Source organism: Scylla paramamosain, unplaced genomic scaffold (genome assembly GCF_035594125.1).
Source record: "Scylla paramamosain isolate STU-SP2022 unplaced genomic scaffold, ASM3559412v1 Contig53, whole genome shotgun sequence".
NCBI classification, from domain to species: Eukaryota; Metazoa; Arthropoda; class Malacostraca; order Decapoda; family Portunidae; genus Scylla; species Scylla paramamosain.
Window position 1 is genome coordinate 497,738 of NW_026973718.1, and position 9,763 is coordinate 507,500.

The 9,763-nt window shown below is 47.0% G+C and overlaps 1 protein-coding gene across 2 annotated transcripts in view; it reads right to left on the reverse strand.

Moving 5' to 3' along the window:
* Positions 1-6,704: 6,704 nt before the first annotated feature.
* The window catches only part of LOC135098279 (uncharacterized), a 100,534-nt gene continuing 97,475 nt past the window's right edge, over positions 6,705-9,763 (reverse strand). The window contains exon 5 of one of the 2 annotated variants that reach the window (XR_010266783.1): positions 6,705-7,094. The gene's annotated coding sequence lies outside the window, so the exon portion shown is untranslated. The remainder of the gene's footprint in view (positions 7,095-9,763) is intronic. The other variant, XR_010266782.1, reaches the window with a different exon arrangement.

Consider the following 9,763-nt stretch of genomic DNA (forward strand, 5'->3'; position numbering starts at 1 on the left):
TCTGGCACGCCACATTTTCTCCAGAAACTCTTTCACCGCCTCAATCATCCTTTCATTCGCATCTCTACACAGTCCCAGCAACAACACCATCCATTCCTTTCCTGTCTTCTCCACTCTTTCATTCCTATCATGTCCTAACTCAGTCAGTATCACTTGCATCATCTCATTCCTGTCTCTGGCATACTGCACACACTCCAGCACCACATGTTCCACCGTCTCATCCTCTCCCATGTCACACATCTGGCACACTTTGCTGCGGGACTCAGACCACCTGTAACTCCTTACATTCACATCCATACACTGTGCCCTCGCTCGGAAGAGATCACCGCCCAGGCTTCCATCATACTACCTTTCATACCTCGGGGCCCCTTTCTCCTTGTACCATTCCAGGGTCTTCTTTCTTTCCATCTCATTCTTCCAGTCATTCAGTCCCACACATTTCACTTCTTTATCTATCTCATTCTTCCATTTTCTCACATCCCAGTCAGCTCCCACTCTGCCTCCTCTTGTGTAGGATATAGCTGTTATATCTATCGCATACGGTACGATATGTTGGCCCTCCCGGCACCACTACGCTCTGCCGCTCTCGAGGCAGTCCAGGGAATAAAGGTCTTAAGGAAGCACTGCGTCTTCCTTACACCCTACATGGCGCAGTGATTGGAGTAACCATGGCTGGCCGGCCCCGCTTCCACACAACCACGTCAAGGGCTCCCAGGACACCTAGGACACCTGGGGTCCCCAGCAGCCATCTCGCCACCACACTGGAGATGCAGCAGGCGCTGATGGCCATGCAACAAGCCCTCGCACGCCGGTCGCCTGCCTCCAGAGTCCCGACCTCTGCCACGCCGGAGAAGTGTGAGGCTGAGATGTCCACAGCCTCGTTTCGTTCCTGGAGGAGGTTTGCCGAGTGCTGGGTTAGGCTGAACCAATGGGGCGCGCCGGAGGCCGTGCTACACATCCGCCTTCTCTGCACACCGGCCCTGCAACGCACGCTGGACACAAGGTACACCATGCTGCAATGGGAGGCCCTGTCGACGACCGAGGCACTGGACGCCATCGAGAACCTGGTACTGAAGGGAACCAACCAGGCGGCCGTGTGGAGCACCTTCTTCAGTAGCCGTCAGGCGCCCGGTGAGTCAGTCTCGGACTTCTTCAGGCAGTGTTCCCAGACTGCCGCCGACTGCGGGTTTCAGTGCCCTTCGTGTGGTGATGATTTGGCGGAATACATGCTGCTGCGGAAGTTGATGGGCGGCCTAAGCGATCCGGTGATGAAGAGAGAGGTATTCCAGTTGTGTAAACAGTTTACCAGTGTTGATAAGCTACGAACATTCTGCCTTACATTTGAATCCGCTGCCAGGGACGCCAACTTTGGCGGGAGTTTTACGCGGGAAGTGGCGGGGGCTGAGCTTGACGCGCCGTTGCCAGACGTGGCACAGGAGGTGGTAGCTGGAGCACACCGCCACCCCGCGCCAGCCTCGGTGCGCACGCGCCCACCCGCCAACCGCCCCCACACCCCCGTCGAGAAGCCCTGTGGCAACTGTGGAGGTACTCACGCCCCTGGGAGAGTACACTGCCCCGCCAGGTCGCTGAACTGCTACAAATGTGGGAAACCCGGACATGTCGAGAAAATGTGTCGCAGCGGCGGGAGGAGATCAACGACCCCAGGCTTGGAGGCGGCTGTCTCGGTCCCCCAGCTGACGTCTGGGGCCGTGCTGGTGGCTGGCACCGCTCCGTGCCCCCACCCGACGCTCCACGTCTCCGTCACCAGTGGGGGGCGTGCAACGTGCGAGGTGATGGCCGTGGCCGACACAGGGGCCCAGGTGTGTGTGGGCGGCAGGGGGCTTCTCACCTCCCTCTCTTTACGGCCTACGCAGTTGAAGTGTCGGGCTGGCCTGAGAGACATCGCCAACATGCCCCTCCAGCTGCTGGGCTCTGCAGTGTGCACCATATCCCACGGGGGCCGCTCGTCCACCCAGGAGATTTGCTTTGTGGACTCTGCACGTCACCTCTTCCTCTCACTCAGTACGTGCATGGAGCTTGGACTCGTGCCCCGGGACTTTCCCCGTCACACACAGGTTGCGGCGGGCGCATCCCAGGCGCCGCCCGCTCGCCAGCCTGGCCTGACGGAGGCGCCGACAAGACCCGCGGCCATCCCCCTGCCACCCCTGGAGGAGAACGTGGGCCGCCTGGAGGAGTGGCTCCTTCGCCATTTCTCATCATCAACCTTCAACGTAGGCCGCTGCCCACTCCCTGTCATGGCAGGTGAGCCACACCGTATCCACCTGCTCCCCGACGCCGTACCTCACACCTGCCACACCCCGGCCCCCGTACCACGTCATTGGGAGGCGGAAGTAAAGAAACAGCTGGACGAGGACGTACGCATGGGAGTCATCGAGCCGGTCCCAGCCGGGGAGGCGACAAGGTGGTGTGCCAGGATGGTCGTCGTGGCAAAGAAGTCGGGCCAGCCGCGACGCACGGTCGACTATCAGAAGCTTAACGCCGTCTGCCTCCGGGAGACGCACCACACGCCCACCCCTTTCGACATGGTGGCGGCCATCCCTGCCCACACGTTCAAGACCGTCGCCGACGCCCACTGGGGTTTCCATCAGGTGGAACTGGAAGAGGAAAGCCGGAAACTCACCACCTTCATCACACCCTGGGGGCGGTACAGGTACCGGCGGACCCCCATGGGCCACTGCGCGGCCCCTGACGCCTACACCAAGCGCTTCGACGACGCCCTAGTGGACATCCAACGCAAGTTTAAGTGCATCGACGACACCCTCCTACACGACGAGTCCGTGGAGGGGGCATTCTGGCACGCCTACGAGCTGCTGGAGGCGTGTGCCAGGCAGGGCATTACGTTGAAGCCCGAGAAGTTCCGGTTTGGCCGGAGGGAAGTGGAATTCGTGGGCTTTCATGTGGGCTGGGAGTCCTACAAACCCACCGACGAGCGTCTGGCAGCAGTGCGGGACTTCAGCATGCCAGCCAAGCCCACCCTGACCGACATCAGGTCGTGGTTCGGGTTCGTGAACCAGCTGGCTCCCTTCATCGCCACTGCCCCCATCATGGAGCCGTTCAGAGACCTACTGAAGAGACCGCAGGGTAAACGAGTGTACTGGGACGAACACCTACAGGAAAAATTCCAGCAAGCTAAGGAGACGGTCTGCCAGCTGGCCAAGGACGGGCTGGCATTCTACGACCGCTCCAGGCCCACTATTGCCATGACCGACTTCAGCAAGGAGGGTATCGGTTTCGTGGTCCTCCAGCAGCACTGCGGGTGCGGGACGGCGGAGGCTCCCTTCTGCTGTAGGAGCGGGTGGCGTCTTGCGCTCTGCGGCAGCCGGCACCTGTCAGCGGCCGAGGCTGGGTACGCCTCAGTTGAGGGGGAAGCCCTTGCGGTGGTATGGTGCCTGCGGAAGGCACGCCTGTTCCTGCTGGGGTGCCCAAACCTGGTGCTGGTCACCGACCACCGCCCCCTAGTGAGGCTCCTGGGGGACAGGGCACTGAAGGACATCGTTAACCCCAGGCTCTTCGCGCTGAAGGAGAAGACGCTGCAGTATAGGTTCGCCGTCAAGTATCTATCAGGGAAGCGCAACTGTGCTGCAGACTTCCTGTCCCGTTACCCTGCCCTCCGCACTTCACCAGACAGCTGCGACGAGAATCTCGCCGTGGATTTGGAGGTGGCTACAGCGGCGGCTACCACGGCCGCCCTTACCGACAACGGCTGCATCACACTGGATGAGGCGTCAGTCACTAGCGCTGCCGCAGACGACCCAGTATACCAGCTGCTGGTGGCCAAGGTCCTGACGGGTGACTGGAGCCCGCAGAGGTCCCGAGAAGTGGCTTGCCTCCGCCAGTTTTACGGGGTCAGAGACAGACTGTCAGTGTCTCAGGGACTGGTCACGTACACCTTCGACCAGGGGTCCGTTAGGCTGGTGATTCCCGAGCCCCTACGCCAGCAGGTGGCCACTCACCTCCACGCGGGTCATCAGGGGCTTGACTCCATGCTCCGCAGGGCCCGCCAGTCGGTTTACTGGCCCGGTATGGACGGGGACCTTCAGCACCTGCGGTCGACATGCTCAGCCTGCAACGCCCACGCCCCCTCCCAGTCACCAGAGCCCCTAGTCATCACCCCGCCACCAGAGTATCCCTTCCAGTGCACAGTGACGGACCTGTTCCAGCTCGAGGGCAACACCTACTTAGTGTACGCCGACAGGCTCACAGGATGGCTGGAGATCGGCCACCTCCCCAGTAGTGCCTCCTCCAGTAAACTCATGGCTCACTTCCGCCGCTTCTTCGCTCGCTGGGGGGCACCAGAGGAGGTGTCTACGGACGGCGGCACCAACCTCGTAAGTGAGGAGATGCAAGACTTCTTCAGGCGCTGGGGGGTTAGAGTGCGTGTCTCGTCAGCCCACTACCCCCAGTCCAATGGCCGAGCCGAGGCGGCAGTCAAGTCCGCCAAGAGGATGCTACGACTTAACATTGGCCCCACCGGCAGCCTCGACACGGACAAGCTGTCGGCCGCTCTCCTACAGTACCACAACACGCCCCTGCGAGGGGCTGACAGCTCACCCGCTCAGCTCGCCACGGGCCGCCACCTCAGAGACGGCGTCCCCACAGCCCGGTGTAACTACAAGGTGGACCAGCACTGGCGACGGGCCCTCCGACGTAGGGAGTTAGCCATGGCCCGGTCTGGGGACGAGAGGGTGGAACGCCAGGGGCCAGTCAGAACCCTTGAACCCCTTTCCCCGGGCTCTAGAGTGTGGGTGCAGAACCAGATGACTAAGGTATGGGACAGGAGTGGAGTGGTAGCTGAGGCACTCCCACACCGCCAATATACCGTCAGGTTGGATGGTAGTGGCCGTCTGTCGCTCCGCAACCGTCGGCACCTGAGGGTGAAACGGGGGGCAACCCTCGCCAGCCCCGCACCGTCTCACGCGGGACCCACACCCGCAACCAGCCCCACCCCACAGCCCCGGCAGTCAACCCCATCACGCTCACGGAGGACTTCTCGTCGTCCCCAGTGGTTAGCCGACTACGACGAGTCCTCTCCACCTTAATTGTATTTATTGGTATAATCCCTTGTACAACCTGTTTTATTTATGCAATGTTATTAAGGAATCTTATGTTTCTCAGGTGGAAGCATGCCAACTTATGTTGCCTCATGTATATCCTTCTTTCGGCTGTGTTTATTCTATAATCCATTATGTATTTCCGTTAAGCCCATATGCTATTTACCATATGTTTAACTGGGGGGGAGATGTAGGATATAGCTGTTATATCTATCGCATACGGTACGATATGTTGGCCCTCCCGGCACCACTGTACGCTCTGCCGCTCTCGAGGCAGTCCAGGGAATAAAGATCTTAAGGAAGCACTGCGTCTTCCTTACACCCTACATCTTGTTACCACCCATTCACGCTCATTTTGATTCCTCCCAGCCATTCTCATCGCCCACACAACTTGTAAGCCAATCCTGTCTGTCATTCTCATGCACCTCTTCCACTACTTGCTTCCACTTTCAATGCACAGGTACACCTTCCTTGCTATTCTTGCATCATCCATTTTCTCAAGCCTAATCTTGTATCTAAATGCTCTCTCCAGTTTACAATCTTGAATCTTGATCTTTGTTTTGTGTCTTTTGGGAGGTTTTTGATTTTTTTTTTTCTTTTTAATGTTTTTAATATACTTTTCAAATAGTGTTGATAGTAAAATGTGGGGAATTTAATGGGCTATCATGGTGTACTATTGGTTTTGTTTTTTTGCCGGTAGTTATTTAGATATTCAGAAAAATGTTGAAAGTATTTGGGTGTCTTAGAATTTGATATATGATATGATTATATATATATATATATATATATATATATATATATATATATATATATATATATATATATATATATATATATATATATTTTTTTTTTTTTTTTTTTTTTTTTTTTTTTTTTTTTTCTCTCTCTCTCTTTATTAACTAACTTGTAATTGGTGATGGTGATAGTCAGAGATGAGGAATTTAATGGACTATCATGGAGTACTACTACATTTTGTTTTCGTCTGTTAGTTATTTAGATATTGTGAAAAATGTTGAAACTATTTAGGTGTCTCAAAATTAGAATTGCTATATATTTTTTCAACTTTTATCCTTATTAACTAATTTGTAATTGGTGATGGCGATAGTCAGAGATGAACAATTTAACGGACTACCATGGTGCACTATTAGTTCTGCTTTTTGACTGATAGTTTTTTAGATATTTAGAGAAATATTATAGAAAAGTTAAACAATTTTTTTCTCCCTCCTCCTCCTCCTCATCATCATTATCATTTTTCTCTTCTTCCTATTATAATTACTACTAATGTGTGTGTGTGTGTGTGTGTGTGTGTGTGTGTGTGTGTGTGTGTGTGTAATAATAATAAGAAGAACAAGAACAAGAACAACAAGAACAAGAATAAGATGATGGTGATAATGAAGACGCACATATATAGAAAACATACTAAAACCTCCCTTAAAAGACATACGTTTTCTCTAATTACGTCACTTATTTAAGAAACATAAGGTCGAGCATCCTACAAATTTACTTACACGTAAAAATTATAAATATAGCTCTTTCTCTGACTTCTCTCACTTAAACATAATAATTAGTAGTATTAAACATCACAGAATAGTAGATTTAAATAGTATATACAAGTGAAACTATAAAAAACTCGTATAATAGCAATAAGTAGGAATAACGAAGTACAGTCTAGTGTCCCTTAAAATATATACGTTTTCTCTAATTACGTCACGCCTTTAAGAAACAAAGTCGAGAATCTTTGCAATTACAGTTACAAAATGGACCATATTGACATTACACGCATAACTACTATTACTAATACTATTACAACAACTACTACTACTACTTACAGCCACTACTATCACCAAAATAGTTGTACCACGTAACTTTCAGGTCTCCTTGTTGACCGATAGTCCAACACACTAAAAGGGCAGCCTGATAGTCCAAGAAGTCACCACATACGTGTGACCATTCACTACTCCTGCTACTACTGCCATGCTGGTGGTGGTGGTGGTGGTGGTGGTGGTGGTGGTTGATGCAAATCTGATGGAGAATAAAGATAATAGTAGGTAATAATAGCAGTTTAGTTTAGTTTAGTTTATTGCCATATCACCAGTATATACAATGAACAGTTATGTACAGGTATTGTTGAGGCATTAGTCTGCTGAGCTAAGCTCTTAAGCAGACATGACATAGATTAATTACAGTAATACATGTTTCCATGACGGCAATAGGTAATAAATTAAGATTAATAATTATATTACAAACAATTTAAGACAAAAACTTACATCCTACAGACAATCATGACATTAATAATCACACCTTTCCATAAAAAAAAAAAAGAACTGCATTTGACATTATTGTGCATTAATTGATAGACTTTGCAATTTATGAAAATGTTTTTTAAGTTTACTTTTGAATATATTGAAATTAGTTATAGTCTTCAAATCATCAGGTAAAACGTTCCAACACGTAGGTCCAAAGCAATGTATTGAAAATTTATACAATGTTGTTCTATGTTGTGGACAAATCAAGTTGATATTATTTCCTCTAGTTCCTTGGCTATGATGAATATATCTAAACAATTTCCTGGTACTCCTAATTTCATTTAAGTCATTATAAACAGATAAAAGACAAAAGTATTGCAATAGGTAATCAAATTTCAGTAATTTCAATTCAGTGAACAAAAACTGTGTGGAATCATGTTTTCTTTTGAATGTAATGGTTCTTAAAATCTTTTTCTGCATTACAATAATATCTTTTACAACTGAAGGCCATGTACAACCCCATAATGATAAACAATATATAAAATGAGGATAACATAGTGAGTAATATAGATTTTTCAAGGCATCAATTGTTAGGTTACGACGAATTTTGTACAATACCCCACAAATTTTTGACAATTTCAAACAGAGTGATTGTATATGGTTTTTCCAGTTTAAATTCTCATCAATTAAAACCCCTAAAAATTTTGTACATGAAACCCTTTTCAATTCACATCCTTCCATATAAACTGTCCTCATTCTATGTTCCACAGATCGATTTTGAAATAATATATAATTTGTTTTTGTAACATTTACCTTTAATTTGTTAGCAGATACCCATTTACTAATTTTCTCTAATTCAGTATTCAAGGCAGTATGCAAATTATTTAAGTTATCATCATGTAAAAGAAGATTTGTATCATCAGCAAATAATACATAATTAAATTTTTCAGAGGCATTAGAGATATCATTTATATATGTCAAAAAGAGCAATGGGCCCAGTATTGACCCTTGAGGAACTCCTGTGTGAATAACTTTTAGTTGTGATGATTTTTTATTACAGTATACTGATTGTTTCCTATTAGTTAGATAACTTTCTAATAATTTTAATGGTGTTCCTCTTACTCCACTATTGTAGAGCTTATCAAGTAAAATTGCATGATTCAGTGTATCAAAGGCTTTCGAAAGGTCTAAGAATATGCCTGCTACATAACGTTTCCTTTCCAAATTACTGTAAATTTTACTTGTAAATTGCATTATGGCTTTTTCAGTTGACATGTTATTACGAAAACCGAACTGATTATTTGATATTAGATCAAAATCTTCCAGGAACCTCCTTAATCTTTGAACAATAGCTTTTTCAAATATCTTGCTAATAGATGGTAATATAGATATTGGTCTATAATTATTTTCATCGTCAACATCACCCGACTTAAATATTGGAATCACTTTAGCTATTTTAAGTTTGTCGGGAAAACAACCTTGCTGAAAACAGAGATTAATAATGTGGGTCAGAGGTATATCAATGTACTGTGCTGTAATCTTTAGCAGTCTAGGTGGAATTTCATCATATCCTGGAGCAGTGTTTGTTTTTAGATTGCTTAAATACATATTTATTTCTTCTCTAGTAACAGGGCACAAGTAAAGTGAAATGTTTGCAGGATTGTTGAGAAACTGACGGTGGGAATTTTGTGGTGTAGCTGTTTGTTGTTGTGAGGATTCTGTCTTTTTCAGAAAGTGATCATTAAAAACATTAGCAGTGTAGTCATTATTATTTTTCAATTTAATTTCAATTGTACTTTTATTGTTATTTCTTCCCAATAGACTATTTAATGTGTTCCATATCGATTTACTGTTTCCTTGTTGGTTCTTAAGTTTATCCTGATAGTATTTGTTTTTTGCAACACGCAGCAAGGTTACTAGCTGGTTTCTATAGCTTTTATATCTTGGCCCATATGTCATTGGCCATTTTGATGCAAGTCTTTCGAGTCTGTGTTTCTCCTTTATGCTATTTCTTAATGCAGTAGTAATGTAAGGATTTCTGCTGTGTTTATCAACGACTTTAACATTCTTTACTGGAAAACAAGAATAAAATTTATGTCTATATAACGCATAAAATTTCTCAAATGCATCGTTTGCATCATTTGTATTTGATATTTCGAACCAGTTTTCATTTGCTACTTGTTCAGTAAATAAACTTATATTCCTGTCTGAAAAAATTTTTTTTTCTACGAATACATCAGCATTTTTTAATATATTCTTAAACTGTGAATAAACTGCAAAATGATCTGATACATCAGTATAAATTATGTAATTATTTATGTTGTTTCCAAAATGAGAGGTCCAAATATGGTCTATTAGTGAAGTGCAATTATCAGTTACTCTTGTAGGTTTTGTTGTCAATGGAAAACAACCATGTGAATACATCAAATTCATAAATTCTCGCAC